This window comes from Sciurus carolinensis, chromosome 6 (genome assembly GCF_902686445.1).
Source record: "Sciurus carolinensis chromosome 6, mSciCar1.2, whole genome shotgun sequence".
Lineage (NCBI taxonomy): Eukaryota > Metazoa > Chordata > Mammalia > Rodentia > Sciuridae > Sciurus > Sciurus carolinensis.
Window position 1 is genome coordinate 111615121 of NC_062218.1, and position 15009 is coordinate 111630129.

At 35.9% G+C, this 15009-nt stretch overlaps 1 long non-coding RNA gene, 1 other non-coding gene and 1 pseudogene across 2 annotated transcripts in view; 2 read left to right on the top strand and 1 right to left on the bottom strand.

The window, feature by feature from the left end:
* The window catches only part of LOC124987539 (uncharacterized), a 101136-nt gene that overhangs the window by 30479 nt on the left and 55648 nt on the right, over positions 1 to 15009 (top strand). The gene's annotated exons all lie outside the window — the stretch shown is intronic.
* LOC124987538 (general transcription factor IIH subunit 5-like) lies at positions 495 to 703 on the top strand (annotated as a pseudogene).
* On the bottom strand, positions 4010 to 4115 carry LOC124987714 (U6 spliceosomal RNA). Its single transcript, XR_007109237.1, has one exon. It is a non-coding gene; the product is annotated as a U6 spliceosomal RNA (small nuclear RNA).

Here is a 15009-nt window from a genome sequence, read left to right on the forward strand (position 1 = left end):
CTTTTTTTCTAGTACCTTTAAAAATATTAAGGACATTTGTTTCAGATCAAAATAAATTCCCAAATTTTCCTGCCGGGGAGATATTCCGTTAACTTTATTTTCAACATTTGAAAACTCCTGACGAGGAAGGAAATAATTGATCAATTTTACGAATGTTATATTGTACTCAGAGGATAAAGAATTTGTTTGTCCCCTTCTAATTTTTAGAACATTATAAAAATCCTGTTCCCAGTAGGGCATAAGCATAATTTGAGTGTCATCATCTAACTTGTACTTAATAGCAATTTCTAGACTTTCAACCCATGGTAATAGAATAGATTACAGAAGAAAATGCAAAAAATGTTTATCTAGATCCTCAGAGTGGCGCGGGGAAGTGTGTACTAGGGATTGAACCCAATTGGTGCATGTGAGGCAAGGGCCATGCCACTCAGCTACATCCCTAACCTGAATCACCAGGATTAATGAGGTCATCTCCACCTTCTGACTGGAAAAAGATGGTCAACGTCTTGAAAAGAGTGCTTCTAGAATGCGATCCTGCCGTGAAGCAATTTCTACTATACTTGATGAATCCAATGCCCTGGGGAAGAAGTTCATCATTCACGATATCGATGATACTCATGTCTTTGTAATAGCAGAGTTGGTTAATGTCCTCCAGGAGCACGTAGGTGAATCAATGGACCAAAATGCTTTTTCTCTTACCTAGAAGTAAAATACTTGATATTGACTTTTTAGGAATTATAAGCAACAAATAGGAAAGACTGCCCCCCCATCCCCTTTGAGTACCTTATGTGGTGAGGAGCATGCTTTGGGAAAGACTGTAATCATTTGTTCAGACAAAAACCCCTGAACTAATTTTTGTTGTACTTCAGAATTTTTTAAAAAAAAGTTTTAACAATTGACTGTAATTTGACTTTTATTATCCTTTAATAAAATAAAAACATACATGTTTTTCCTAAAAAAAAAAAAAAGTCTATCTAAGCTATAAAATGTAAATGTAGATAAATAAATGTGATTAGAATAAACCTTAAATTCCTAGAACAATTTGATGTTAATCTAGGGGTAGAAGACTTTCAAACATGTTTGTAAGTTTAGCTTAGTTGGCTGAATTGAAAGGCTAATGAGCCTAGTACTCCAACTTTACATAGCCAACTTGCTTTAGCCAGTGATTGTGTTGCTAAACTGGTCAGGTTTTCTGCATAGATGTTTTATTCTCTTAAGGAAAACAGATAACAGGAACACAGCGCCATCATAAGAAAACAACTCAAGATACTATATTTAATATGAGTAGGAGGGGAATATTTTGATGTCAATATTAGGAGCAGAGTTGAAATAAGGTGGTAATTGTTGGTAGAATTCCAGGGAGGTGAATACATGGCCCAAATTCCATAAATCAATCAATATATTGGGAAAATGGAACTGAATTTAAGCTTTAACATCATGAGAAAATTGAATGTGAATAATTGAGTGATCTATTTAGCAAGTATTTTAATTATACTGAATAAATACATCACTGAGATATTTAGAGATTAGAAGAGACAAGACATACTGAAAATTAAATAACAAGGTATAGTATATGCCTTTTAAAAAATACTCTAGTCCTCTTTGTATTATATATTGCTCTGGTAGCAACTACAGTAATTTGGGACCAACATCTTGTAAATACAACTGGACAACAGTCACCTAAGCTCAAAATATTAACCTGTCACTTTCTGCAGAGTTTTTCTAATGTCATGGTAGAAGCTAGCAGAACTGCACAAAGTCATGCATGTTCAATCAGGAAGCACAAGGGAGTTCTTTTCAGTAGAGTCATCTATAATCAGTGGGAGACAGGAGCTCATAAATAAATATTTTCTCCTTTTATTGCCCAGGTAGATTGTCTGAGATGCATTTTAAGATCCTGGTAAGTATCACTTACTTAGCCATAAGGCATCTTTAAACTCATTCTCTTGCCCTCTCTTTCCCAATTCCTTGGGGTCTCCATCACACTTCTTGAGAATCACTGCCCAAATAAACTTCCAATATGCAATCCTATGTCTTAGCTCTTATTTTAAGAGATATGATGTCAGGGAAAGGCAGGGAAAACTCGATCAAGGACATAGTCAAAGAACAATTAGTACAAAGAGATATGAAGAGATGAATGTGAGAGAGACTCAAAAACTGAATTGATAGAATTTAGTAATTAAACAATGCAGAAATTCAACAGTCATCTTGGAGAGCCAGATGATAGGTTCTATTCTAGATAAGGCCATAACTTCATAGTAAGTTGGCATTTGGGAATAAGATACAGGAATCAAGTGAATGTTGAAATCTTGACAGAGAATGAGTTTAGGGCATGAGTAAGGGCAGTTGAGTGGGAAGAACATGTAATTCAATTCTACCATCATGTCAAGACCAGACTAAAGAGGCTCAAGACAGAAATAGATATTAGATGGGGTAGAGACAGAAACAGTTGTATAGATAGGTCACTATTCAAATTAATATAGAGGGAGACAGTTCATTACTGACAAGTAACAGACTTGCTAAGTGCCAACTAAAGGAGAAAAGTTGGAAATTTGTGGATCAAAATATATTAATTTTTTCAGGATCTAAGAAAAAGTAGAGGAAAACTAGTGGAAAGATTTATATTAAAAATTCAAAGTTTGTCCTATTTTCAAATACATTTTATTGAAATTAATCACTGACTACATATAAAATCTGATATTATCTTACTTTTACACTATAAAATTTTATACACTTTTTATACTTAAGATCATTCCTTAAAAAAAAAAAGAACATTCATGAGTACTTTCTCTAAGATGTTGGTCCACAGAACAGCATTATTGAAAAGTAACTCTCTTCCAGAAAATATTGGAAGAATTCTACTTGAATAAATATTGCATAACTCAGTGCCTACTTTTGCATACCCATATTTGTGGTAAGCTAATCCTAGTTTCCAAAAAAAGGTTTTTGTACAGTTGAAAAGCATTTCTGAAATACTGCCAGCTCCATCTTGTGATTAAAGTTGTGTGGTATAAAATAGGTTGTTAGAAGGAGTGAGATGCCAAACAGGTATTTAGAGAGTTCAATTTTTATTTTTTATATTTGAATGAGTCATTGTTTAAATAATCTGTTTTTGCAAAAACATTTTCAAAACTCAATCTGATCATTCTACTTTTCCATTGAATATTTTCTTTTTGAATATTTTCTTTTTGGTACTTTTTAACCATCTGCTTTAAATATAAATGACAGTCTATCATAGTGTGCTTAGATTTTAGTATACATTATCCCTTCAGGATATATTTGTTATCTGTTTGATTTGCACTTTGTATTAAACAGTTACTATATGAGTGATATTTGAGACAGTGACTAGTTGCCCACAAAGAATGAGTGAACCCTTTACAAACCACATCTTGTTTATCTAATTACTTGTTATAAGCCTGTTTATCTACATAATATAACTGTGACAATCAAATTATAATTCATTTGAAGCGTTGTTTTTTTTTTTTCTTGTTTCACATTCTCATGACCATCATACTATCTGGTTTCATTTAATGTTATTACTGAACTTTTTTTTTTTTTTTTTTTGATCAGTAATTTTTCCCCCTAGAAAGTGGGCTGAACTCTCTTTTTTAACTTTTGCATCTTTCAATTTTCTTACAACTATGGGTCAACAAATATTCCACCTATTATTTTAATGCTCATTTTGGTGTGAAACTTCATTTGTTTTTTAATAATTGGTAATGCATATTAATTGTACAAAGTAATGGGTTTCATAGTGATAATTTCATACATGCATATAATGCACTTTGATCATAACCATTCTCCCTTATAACCTCTGTTCCCTTAGTACCTTTCCCTTCCTTAATAGTCCCCCTTCTACTTTCATGTAGCTTTCATTTTTTTCTTTCTAGATTCTTCATGGGAGAGAAAACATGCAACACCTGTCTTTTTGAGTTTTATTTTGCTTGATGATCTTTAATTCCATCTATTTTCCTGCAAATGACATGCGTTCCTTCTTTTCTTTTTAAATTTACATATGGAATGCTTCACAAATTTGCACGTTATTCTTGTGCAGGGAACCATGTTAACTTTTTCTGTATCAGTTCAATTTTAGTATATGTACTGCTGAAGCAAACACAATTTCATTCTTCTTTATTGCTAAAGAATACTCTTATGTATATATATCATATTTTTTTTACCCATTCATTTATTGACAGGCATCTAGGCTGATCCCATAACTTGGTTATTGTAAATACCACTGCAACATGCATGTTTATCTACAGTGTGCTGACTTTGATTCCTTTGGATATATACCCAGGAGTGATAAAACTAGATTGCATGGTAGATCTATTTTTAGGTTTTTAAGGAACTTCCATACTGTTTTCCATAGTGGCTGTACTGATTTACAATACCACCAGCATTGTGTAAGGGTTCCTTTTTCCTTTTAACCTTTGTTTTTTTGTTGTTGTTGTTATCTGATAACAGCCATTCTGATTGGTTGGGTGAGATGTCTTGTGTGTGTGTGTTTTTTTTGGTGGGAGGAACCAGGGATTGAACTCAGGGGCACTGGGACACTGAGCCACATCCCCAGCCCTATTTTGTATTTTATTTAGAGACAGAGTCTCACTGAGTTACTTAGTGCCTCGTTTTTGCTGAGGCAGTCTTTGAACTTCAGATCCTCCTGCCTAAGCCTCCTGAGCCTGTGCTACCATGCCCAGCTCAATATAGTTTTGGTTTGCATTTCCTTGATGGCTGAAGATGTTGATCATTTTTTCATATTATTATTGGCCATTATGCTTCCTTTGAAAAGTGTTCATTCAACTTTTATAAGCATTAATTAATTGGATTACTTTTTAAGAATTTTTATTTTATTTTTTATATTTTTTGAAACAGGTCTTGAATCTTTGCTCAGGGCCTTGCTAAATTTCTGAGACTGGTTTTGAACATGAGGTTCTCCTGCCTCAGCCTATAGAGTTGCTGGGATTACAGGTATGCACCACAACACCCGGCCCTCCTTGATCCTTTTTAAGTTGATTTTTTTGGGAGTAGAACTAGGAATTGAAACCAGGGTCACTCTACCACTGAGCTACATCCTCAGCCCTTTTTATTTTTATTTATTTATTTTTATTTTAATTTATTTTTTAAAATATTTTTTAGTTGTAGATGGACCCTCTTTATTCATTCATTCATTTATTTACTTGTGATGCTGGGGATTGAACCCAGGGCCTTGTGCATGCAAGGCAAGCACTCTACCAACTGAGCTATATCCTCTGTCCAGCCCTTTTTATTTTTAATTTGAGATAGGGTCTCACTAAGTGGCTATGGCTGGCCTCAAACTTGTGATCCTCCTTCCTCAGCCTCCCAAGTTGCTGGGATTCCTACGATGTACCATCAGGCCCAGTTTAAATTGATTTTTGTGCAGGGTGAGAGTTAGGGATCTATTTTCAATCCTGTACCTGTGGAAGTTCAACTTTCCCAGCATCATTTGCTGAAGAGGCTCTCTTTCCTCCAATATGTTTCTGGCTCCTTGTGTTGAGAACCAGATGGCTGTAGATGTATGGGTTTATTCCTGGGTCATCTATTATATTCCATTAGCCTATGTATTTATTTTTATGCCAATACCATGCTGTTTTTGTTACTCTGGTTCTGGAGTATATTTTAAAGTCACATATTGTGATGCTTTTGGCCCTGTTCTTTTTGCTTAGAATTGCTTTGGCAGTATGGGGTCTTTTATGCTTCTGTATGAATTTTTAAATAGTTTTTTTCAAGTCCTGTAAAGAATGTCATTGACATTTGGATGGGGATTGCTTTGAATCTATAGATTGTTTTCAGTAGTATGGCCATTTTGCTATTAATTCCCCTAATCCATGAACATAGAATGTCTTTCCATCTTCTAGTGTCTTTTTCAATTTCTTCCTCTAGTATTGTATAACTTTCATTGTAGAGTTCTTATACCTCTATGGTTAGGTTTATTCCTAGGTTTTGATCGTTAGTTTTCTTTGTTTTGTTTGAGGCTATTGTGAATGGTTTCATTTTCCTGATTTTTTTTTTTTTCGGCAAGTTCAAGCTCATTATTGGTGTATAGGAAAGCCAACATTTTTTTTTTTTAAATGGTTCTAGGGATTGAACCCAAGAGTGCTTAACCACTGAGCAACATCCCCATTCCTTTCTGTTGTTGTTTTGGTTTGGATTTTTTAGTTTTTTTGAGATAGGGTCTCATTAAGTTGCTTAGAAACCATGAGTTTTTGTATGCTGATTTTGTATTTTGCTACTTTACTGAATTTATTTTTTAGTTCTAAAAGATTTTTGGTGAACTTGACATTTTACTAGGTATAAAATCATATCATCTATAAACTAGAATAATTTGACTTCCTCCTTTCCTATTTGAATTCCTTTTATTTCTTTCTCTTGTCTGAATGCTATGGCTAAAACTTCAAATACTATATTGAATAAGAGAGGTGAGAGTGAATACCCTTGACCCATTCCAGATTTAGAAAAAATGCTTTCATTTTTTTCTCATTCAGTATGTTGGCAGTGTTTGTATTATATAACCTTTACTATGTTGAGGCATGACCCTTCCATATCTGGTTTATTTAGAGTTTTTGTCATGAAGGAATGTTGGATTTTACCAAAGGCTTTTCTGCATCTATTGAAATGATGCTGTGATTTTTATTCTTTATTTATTTATGTGATGTATTACATATATTACATTTATTTATTTACATGCCTGAAGTGAAACCAACTTGATCATGGTGTATATTCTTTTTACTTCAATTTCATTTGCAGGTATTTTATTGATGATTTATTTATTTTTATTTATTTTTGCAGTGCTGGGAATTGAACCCAGAGCTTTGCATAAATTAGGCAAGTGCTATACCACTGAGCTACATTCCCAACCTTACTGAGGATTTCTTTTGCATCTATCTTCATCAGAGATATTGGTCTACAATTTCCCTCCCTCCTTCCCTCCCTCCCTCCCTTCCTTCCTTCCTTCCTTCCTTCCTTCCTTCCTTCCTTCATCTTTCCTTCAGTTCTTCCTTCCTATCTTTTTTTTTTTTCTTTTTATTATGTCTTCATCAGGTTTCATTACCTGGGTAGTACTGGCTTCTTAGTATGAGTTTGGAAGGGTTAATTCCCTTTGTATTATATGGAATAGTTTGAGGAGTATTGGTATTAGTTCTTTTAAAGTATGGTAAAATTCAACTGTGAATCTATCCAGTCCTGAGCTTTCCTTGTTTGGGAGACTTTTATTACTGCTTTGCTCTCATTGCTCATTATTAATATGTTTAAGCCTTTTATATCCTCTTGGTTCAATTTTTTAGGTCATATGTACCCAGAAAATTCTACATTTTCTAGATTTTCCAATTTATTGGCATATAAGTTTTCAAAATATTCCCTAATTATCCTGTGGATTTCAGTATCTGTTGTAATACCCCCGTTTTTGTCTCTAAACTTATTTATTTGGGGTCTTCTCTATCTCTTTCTTTTGATTAGTTTGGCTAAGGGTTTGTCAATTTTTGTTTGTGTTTTCAAGAATCAACTGTTGAACTTTCAGTCTCTATTTCATGTATTTCTGCTCTGATCTTTATTATTTCTTTCCTTCTGTTGATTTGGGATCTTGTTTGTTCTTGTGTTTCTAAGGTCTTGAGGTATATCATCAGGGTTTCTTTTTCTTTATCTCTTTGTTTTACTAATATAGACACTTATAGCTATAAACTCCCCTCTTATAACTGCTTTCACTATGTCTCATGAATTCTGGTAGGTTGTGTTTCCATTTTCATTTGATTCTAGGAATTATAAATATTTTTCCCTTGATTTCTTCACTGTTTGTTCAAAAGCCTATTGTTCAATCTCCATGTATTTCTATAAGATCTTCAGTTTTTCTTGCTATTGATTCCTAATCTCATTCTGTTATGGTCTAATAAGATGTAAAATTTTATTTACATTTTTCTCTATTTGTAAAGATTTATTTATAACCTAAAATGTGACCTATTCTGGAGAATATTTTTTTAAAATTTATTTTTATTGTGAACAAATGAGATACATGTTGTTTCTCTGTACATGGAGTAAAGGCATACCATTTGTGTAATCATACATTTACATATGGTAATATTGCTTGATTCATTCTGTTATTTTTTCCCTTCCCCCCACCCTCCCACCCCTCTTTTCCCTCTATACAGTCCCTCCTTCTTCCATTCTTGCCCTCTCCCACCCCCATTACGTGTCATCATCCACTTATCAGCAAGATCATTCGTCCTTTGGTTTTTTGAGATTGGCTTATCTCACTTAGCATGATATTCTCTAATTTCATCCATTTCCCTGCAAATGCCATAATTTTATTATTCTTTATGACTGAGTAATATTCCATTGTTTAAATATACCACAGTTTCTTTATCCATTCATCAATTGAAGGACATCTAGGTTGGTTCCACAATCTGGCTATTGTGAATTGAGCAGCTATGAACATTGATGTGGCTGCATCTCTGTAGTATGCTGATTTTAAGTCCTTTGGGTATAGGCTGAGGAGTGGGATAGCTGGGTCAAATGGTGGTTCCATTCCAAGTTTCCTGAGGAATCTCCACACTGCTTTCCAGAGTGGCTGCGCTGATTTGCAACCCTACCAGCAGTGTATGAGTGTACCTTTTTCCCCACATCCTCGCCAACACCTATTGTTGCTTGTATTCTTGATAATCACCATTCTTTGAAAACTGATGAAAAAAATGTGTATTCTGCAGCTGTCAGATGAAATATTCTGTAGATGTTTGTTAATTCCATTTGGTCTATAGTACAATTTTACTCTGATGTTTTTTGTTGATATTTTGGCTGGAAAATCTATCTACTGGTGAGAATGAAGTATTGAAGACACCCATTTGTCCCGACCTGCAGGAAATCAACGAGGACGGCGAACCTAAGAGAGAAGGAATGAAGGGACAAGAGACACAAGGAGTGACAGCAAGACAGGAGTTCTGATCAAGCTGCAAATTTTTATTGTTCACACAGGGGTATTTATGTGCTGAGGGAATGAGGGGTGTGACGAGGCGCAGGCTGGTTGGCTGTGTTCTGCTATTGGGCTCCTGATAGGGTGCAAGTTCGTGGGGGGGGGGTAAAATCCCGGAAGAGAAGCAGGGACGGGCGCCATATTGTCAAAACTATTAGCTGGGAGCGGGAGGGGGCGCGCCATATGAAACTGTCAGCTGCAGGATGTTCTAGGAAACTAGCCAACCACAAGATGTTCCTTAGACTATTTCTCTGTAAAGGTCAGGTTGTTCTTAAGAGAAGAATTTCCTTTTAGTCCCTGACACCTATTAGAATTATATTGGGACTTATTCCTCCCTTAAAGTTCTGTAGTATTTGTTTTATAAAATTAGGTTTTATAAAATGCTCTGACATTCAGTGCATATATATTTATAATCATTATATCTTCTTGATGGAATGTTCCCTTTATTCATATGTAGTGACCTTCTTTGTCTCTTCTGATTGATTTTAACTTGAAGTCATATTTGTTGAATATGAGTATAGCTTCTCCTGCTTGTTTTCAGATTCCATTTCATCAGAATATCATTCTCCCTCCCTTCAGTTTTAGTCTGTGTATGTGTTTGAAGGTAAAGTGAGTTTCCTGCAATCAGTAAACAGTTGGGTCTTTTTGAATTTTTGTTTTATTATTATTATTATTTGCTACTAGGAATTGAAATCAAGGGTGTTTAATCACTGAGTCACATCCCCAGCCCCTTTTTATTTTTTATTTTGAGACAGGGTCTCACTAAGTTGTTTAGGGCCTTGCTAATTTGCTTAGACTGACTTTGAACTTGTGATCCTCCTGCCTCAGCCTCCCAGCTCACTAAGGTTACAAGTGTGTGCCAATGAACCTGGCATGGGTCTTGTTTTTAAATGCAGTCATCCAGTCTACATTTTAACTGGAGAATTAAGAATATTTACATTTGGATTATTGAAAAGTAGTTATTTGCTCCTGTCATTTTGTTGTTTTTCTTTTGGTTGTTTTGAATATTCTGTTTCCTCCTTTCATTCATCTTAGAGGTTTAATGTTTTTCTATATTAATAATGTTTGATTCTTTGCTAATTCTCATTTGCTTATGTATTCTTCTAGTAGATTTGTTCTTTCCTGTGCTCTTGACATCATGTTTCTTCGTCTTTTGGGTGTAGAATTTCTTCAAGTATCTTCTATAATGCCAGTTTAGGTGACATGAATTCTATTTGTTTAAGTTTATCATAGCAGTCTTTATTTCTTCTTCAATTCTGAAGATTACTTTGCTGAGTATAGTAATCTAGGTTGGCAATTGTTTCCTTTTAGGACTTGAAATACATCATTCCATATTCTCCTGAACTTCAGAATTTCTTCTAAAAGAAAGCTGCTGTTAATCTGATGGGTTTGCCTTTTAAGTGTGACTTGGTACTCTTGCAGCCCCACCCCATGGGGCACTTTACCACTGAGCTACATCTCCCACCCTTTTTATTTATTTATTTTTTTAATTTTTGAGATAGGGTCTTGCTAAGTTGCTGAGGATCTTGCTAAGTTGCCCAGGGTGGTCTAGAATTTGTGGTCCTCCTTTCTCAGTCTCTGGAGTTGCTGGGATTACAGGAATGCAACATTTGCCCAGCTTCTTGCAGCTTTTAATATTCTTTCTTTGTTCTGTAGTAGTGGCAGTTTAATAAGTTATGGAGAGTTTCTTTTCTATTCATGTCTATTTGGGGTTCTAAACTCTTTTAGTCCTTAGATTTCATTCATTCCCAAGATTTGGGAAATTTTCTATTATTATTTCACTGAATAGATTTTGTATGCTTTTAGTCTTTTCCTTTTCTCCTTCTTCTATACCCATGATTCATATGTTTGTTTTCTTTCTAATCATGTCCTTTTGTTCATGTATGTTTTGTTCATTCTTACTTTCTTTTTTAAAAAAATATTTTGTTTTAGTTGTAGATGGACACAATACCTTTATTTTATTTTTATGTGGTGCTGAGGGTTGAACCCAGGGCCTCACACATGCTAGGCAAGCACTGTATCACTGAGCCACAACCCCAGCCCATTCTTACTTTCTTTTTATTCCTGTCCAGATGTGCTACTTTATACATACCTTCTTCAAGTACTGATAGTTTTTCTTAATAGTCTATTGGTGAGGCATTCAACTTAGTTTTTTACTTGACTTATTGAACTTTTTATTTATAAGATATTGTTCTTTTTCATAATCTCTCTTTATTGTCTTGCTTTTTCTTTTTTCTTTTTTTATCTTTTGGTAGTACCAGCAATGAAACCCAAGGATGCTTTACCACTGAGTTGTATTCCCAGCCCTTTTTATTTTTTGTTTTGTGACAAAGTCTCATGAAATTGCTGAGGCTGGCCTTGAACTTGCCATCCTCCTAACTCAGCTTCCCAAGTCACTGGGATTATAAGTATGCATCACTGTGTCCAGTTTATTGACTTGTTCTTTAATATTCTGCTTCATTTTCCTTAACTTAGTCAGTTCTTTATTTGTGTCTTTTTTGAATTCATTGATCACCTTTATGATCAGTTTTTTCAATTTCTTTTCCAGCATTTTATCTCTTTGATGAGTTCTATGAACTCAGTTACATGAGAGTTATGAACTTTTGGAGGAGTCATGCTGCCTTGTTTTTTCATGTTTCTTGTGTTTCTCTGTTGGAATTTGTGCATCCATTGCAAAGGATGTCTCTTCCACTGTTATGTGGAATATTGGTTTGTTGTGTAGTGTTGAGTTTAATTCTTGGTGGACTACATATTATACAGTTCTCCTGTGGCTTCTAGGGCTATGCTTAGTGGATTTTGACTCTCTGTGACCTGTGTCAGAACCTGAGGTACTTGCTTCCTCTGCAGGACTTGTATAAGTGGAACCCTTTTGCTTGTTCAGGTAGGCATGACAGTGGAGTATATGAGGTATACTCACTGGGGTTATTCTCATAGTCTATAGTCTTGTCAGCATTGTGCAGTCTGAGATAATTTGAGAGCAACCTATACTAGGGCTCTTTGGGGGCAACAGTTCTGTTATTTTTCTCTGTTGTTGTTGAGGGAGGTGATTGTTTGGGAGTGGATCTTTAGACCTTTTGTGCCTATTTGGGCTGAACCATCAGCTAGGAGTCTTTTTCCTCCCCTATTTAAGTTAAGTTATCCATCAAAATTTGAGCAAGACTAGGTTTTGGATGGAGTAAGGTACAATTTCTTTCAAGTGTGTTGGAGATAGAGCTCAACATCAAAGCACCCACCCAATATATTCAAAGTGCTGAGTTCAATTTCCAATACCACTTTCAGAGGAGTCAATAGGCCATCAGTGATAGTAACAACTTATAAGCAAACCAGATATAGATGTATTATAAAAACCTATTTAAGAATATCTACATTATTGACCATAGAGATGAAAGGGGCAATAGTAACATAAAACAGACTGAAAAGTTAAACATTTCATTAAAATTTAAAATCAAAATTAAAATTTCACTAAAATTTTAAAAGGTAGAAGGACAGAAAGACATAAGAAGAAATGAAGAGAGAAAGAAATAAAAGGAAATAAGATTGAGAAAGATGAAAAGAAAAAAAATTTTTAAAATAAAATTAAATTAAAACAAAATTTAAAAAATCAAAATGTTAGATAAAAGTATGCAAAAATAATGGAAAACAAAACAACATAGAACAAAACAGAAACAAATGGAAAAAACAAACAAATAAACAAACAAAATCCCACAAGGATTCTGTCTTGCTAAGATTTTTTTTTTTAAATGGAGACATTTATTTCCAGGAGCTCTAATTTTACTTTTGAAATTCACCAGGTATTGGGGGTAGGGGGACAGTTCAGTCAGCCTCAGCTGCAGTTGGTGTGCTCTTTCTCAGCTCCAGGTCAAACAAGGTACCAGTTAGGGTAGTTTGTAGGCTGAACTCTGCCCTCCTTGCCCACCTATGTGGGCTGAAGCAAAAATGTCCACAGCAGGTGCAACCATTCTTGCACATGGGACAGGGGCACAGCAAGAGTAGGAGCTGCCGACCAGCCACTTTCCTAGAGTCAGCAGAATGATCTAGTTTGTGCTCCCATGGTTCTGAGACCATGAGTCAGTGTTTGGAGGTGTGACAAGTGTCCCACCATGGCAGAGGAGCATATCCTCTGAATGCCTCTGAACAAGAGGGAGTGTCTGAGCCAATGGGATCTGTGCTAGGGTGGGGAGCGTAGGAACCAAGAGATCTGCTAGTTTCAGCCCAGTGCTTCTAGCCCCAGCCCCCATGAGAATCCACTCACAGCCGGTCTCTCTTAGTCACAGAAGCCAAACCACCAAGCACCTTCTACTTCCCTCCCACTCCAGGACCAAACTTCCCACTGCCTAGACTACTGAGTGGATTTGTGTTATAGTTATTTCCTTGGGACCAAACTGATGTTGGGGTGGGTGCCTGCTGAGCTAGGGAAGAGGTGACTGGATGTTGGAGATACAAAAAAAAAAAAAAAATGAAGTGGTCTGATCTCCCAAGCCGTAAGCACAGATGATAGGACCCTTCTTAAGATGGTTCCTCACCGGGGCACTGTATGAACACAGTGGGAAATGCTGAGAACTATTCCCCTGCACCAGCTTGCTATTCACCCAGGCTTCCTTGTCTGTTTCGCCTGCACATTTGTCAGGTGGCAGAATCTGCACTACTGGAGATCATAGGAATGAACTTTCAGCCAGCTGATAGGGCACTTCCTCTCCCCTGTGGAGCTGCCAAGTTAGTGTTGGTGTTCTATTTCTCCATCCACTATAAAAACCAATATGTCTGGGTTTCTTCTGGTCACTAACTCTCTATGGTGGCACTCCAGCACTTTCCTATGTCTCCCCCACCACCCACCTCAACATGCAGCTGCACAGTTGTTCGTTCAGATTAGTGCTGAGAGCCTCTAATGGGCCATCTTCCTCCTCTTAACTTCCAAATACTGAAAATATTCTTCATTTATTTTTAATGCACAAAAAGTGCAAATTCATTATTGCAAACAGATTTTTTTTTTTTTTTTTTTTTTTTGTACTGGCAGAGCTTCACACTTGTCTGTCTAGTACTTTGGCACTAAGCTACATTCCCAGACAGTCCTTTTTATTTTATTTTGAGATAGGGACTCCCAAGGCAACCTGGAACTTGCAGTCTTCCTGCCTCAGCACCTGGAGTGTAACACGGAGGGTATATGGGTGGGTTCTTTGTCTCAAAACTTCTAAGAATTAAATCCATGCACACAAAGTGAAATGAAAGTAATAGAACTTATTAGAGTAATAGAAAGAAAGCAGAGCTCCTCAGGAAGTAAGGGTCCCAAGAGTGGGATGCCAGTGGGTGTCTGTTGTCTAAGTTTTTGTGGGCTTGATCTGTCTCCATAGATGATTGGTGGGTATAAGATTTAGAAAGGGGGCCAACCAACTCTCTCTGTTTTGCCTTTTCCAGCAAATTTGGAGAAAAGTGATTTTTAAGCCTTAATCATCCCAAGAGTTGGGGTGAAGGTCTTTTGGCACAAGAGGAAGTAACTTTTGGGATGGTTGTGTCTAGGGGATGTTAAGGAACTGACCTTGTGGCTAGGAATAGCTGGGGTCATAAGTTTGATTTCCTAATCCACTCTTCCTCATTTTCTTCTTCAATACCCTTTTCCTAGCTGCCTATGGGTGATCTATCTTTTTGTCTCAACAGGTGTGCACCACCATACTTGGTGAGGTTTTTTGTTTTTTAAAGAGGAAATAAAATTTTTACAATTCCACCCTTCAGAGAGAAACACTGTTGACATTTTTGTTTATATAACATTATCATTGTTATGCCTGTATATAATTTAAATACAAACAGATCATATTGGACAGAACCTTCCCTGGGGAGTTTTTGTTTTTGTTTTTTCCTGGGCTAGGGATTAAACCTAGCTTCTGACATATGCTAGTGCTCTACCACTGAGCTACATTTCCAGCAGAACACAACCATCCCAAACTTGCTTTTTCATTCACATGTATTATATACATATCTTTTTTCCTTCCTTCCTTCCTTCCTTCCTTCCTTCCTTCCTTCCTTCCTTCCTTTATTCC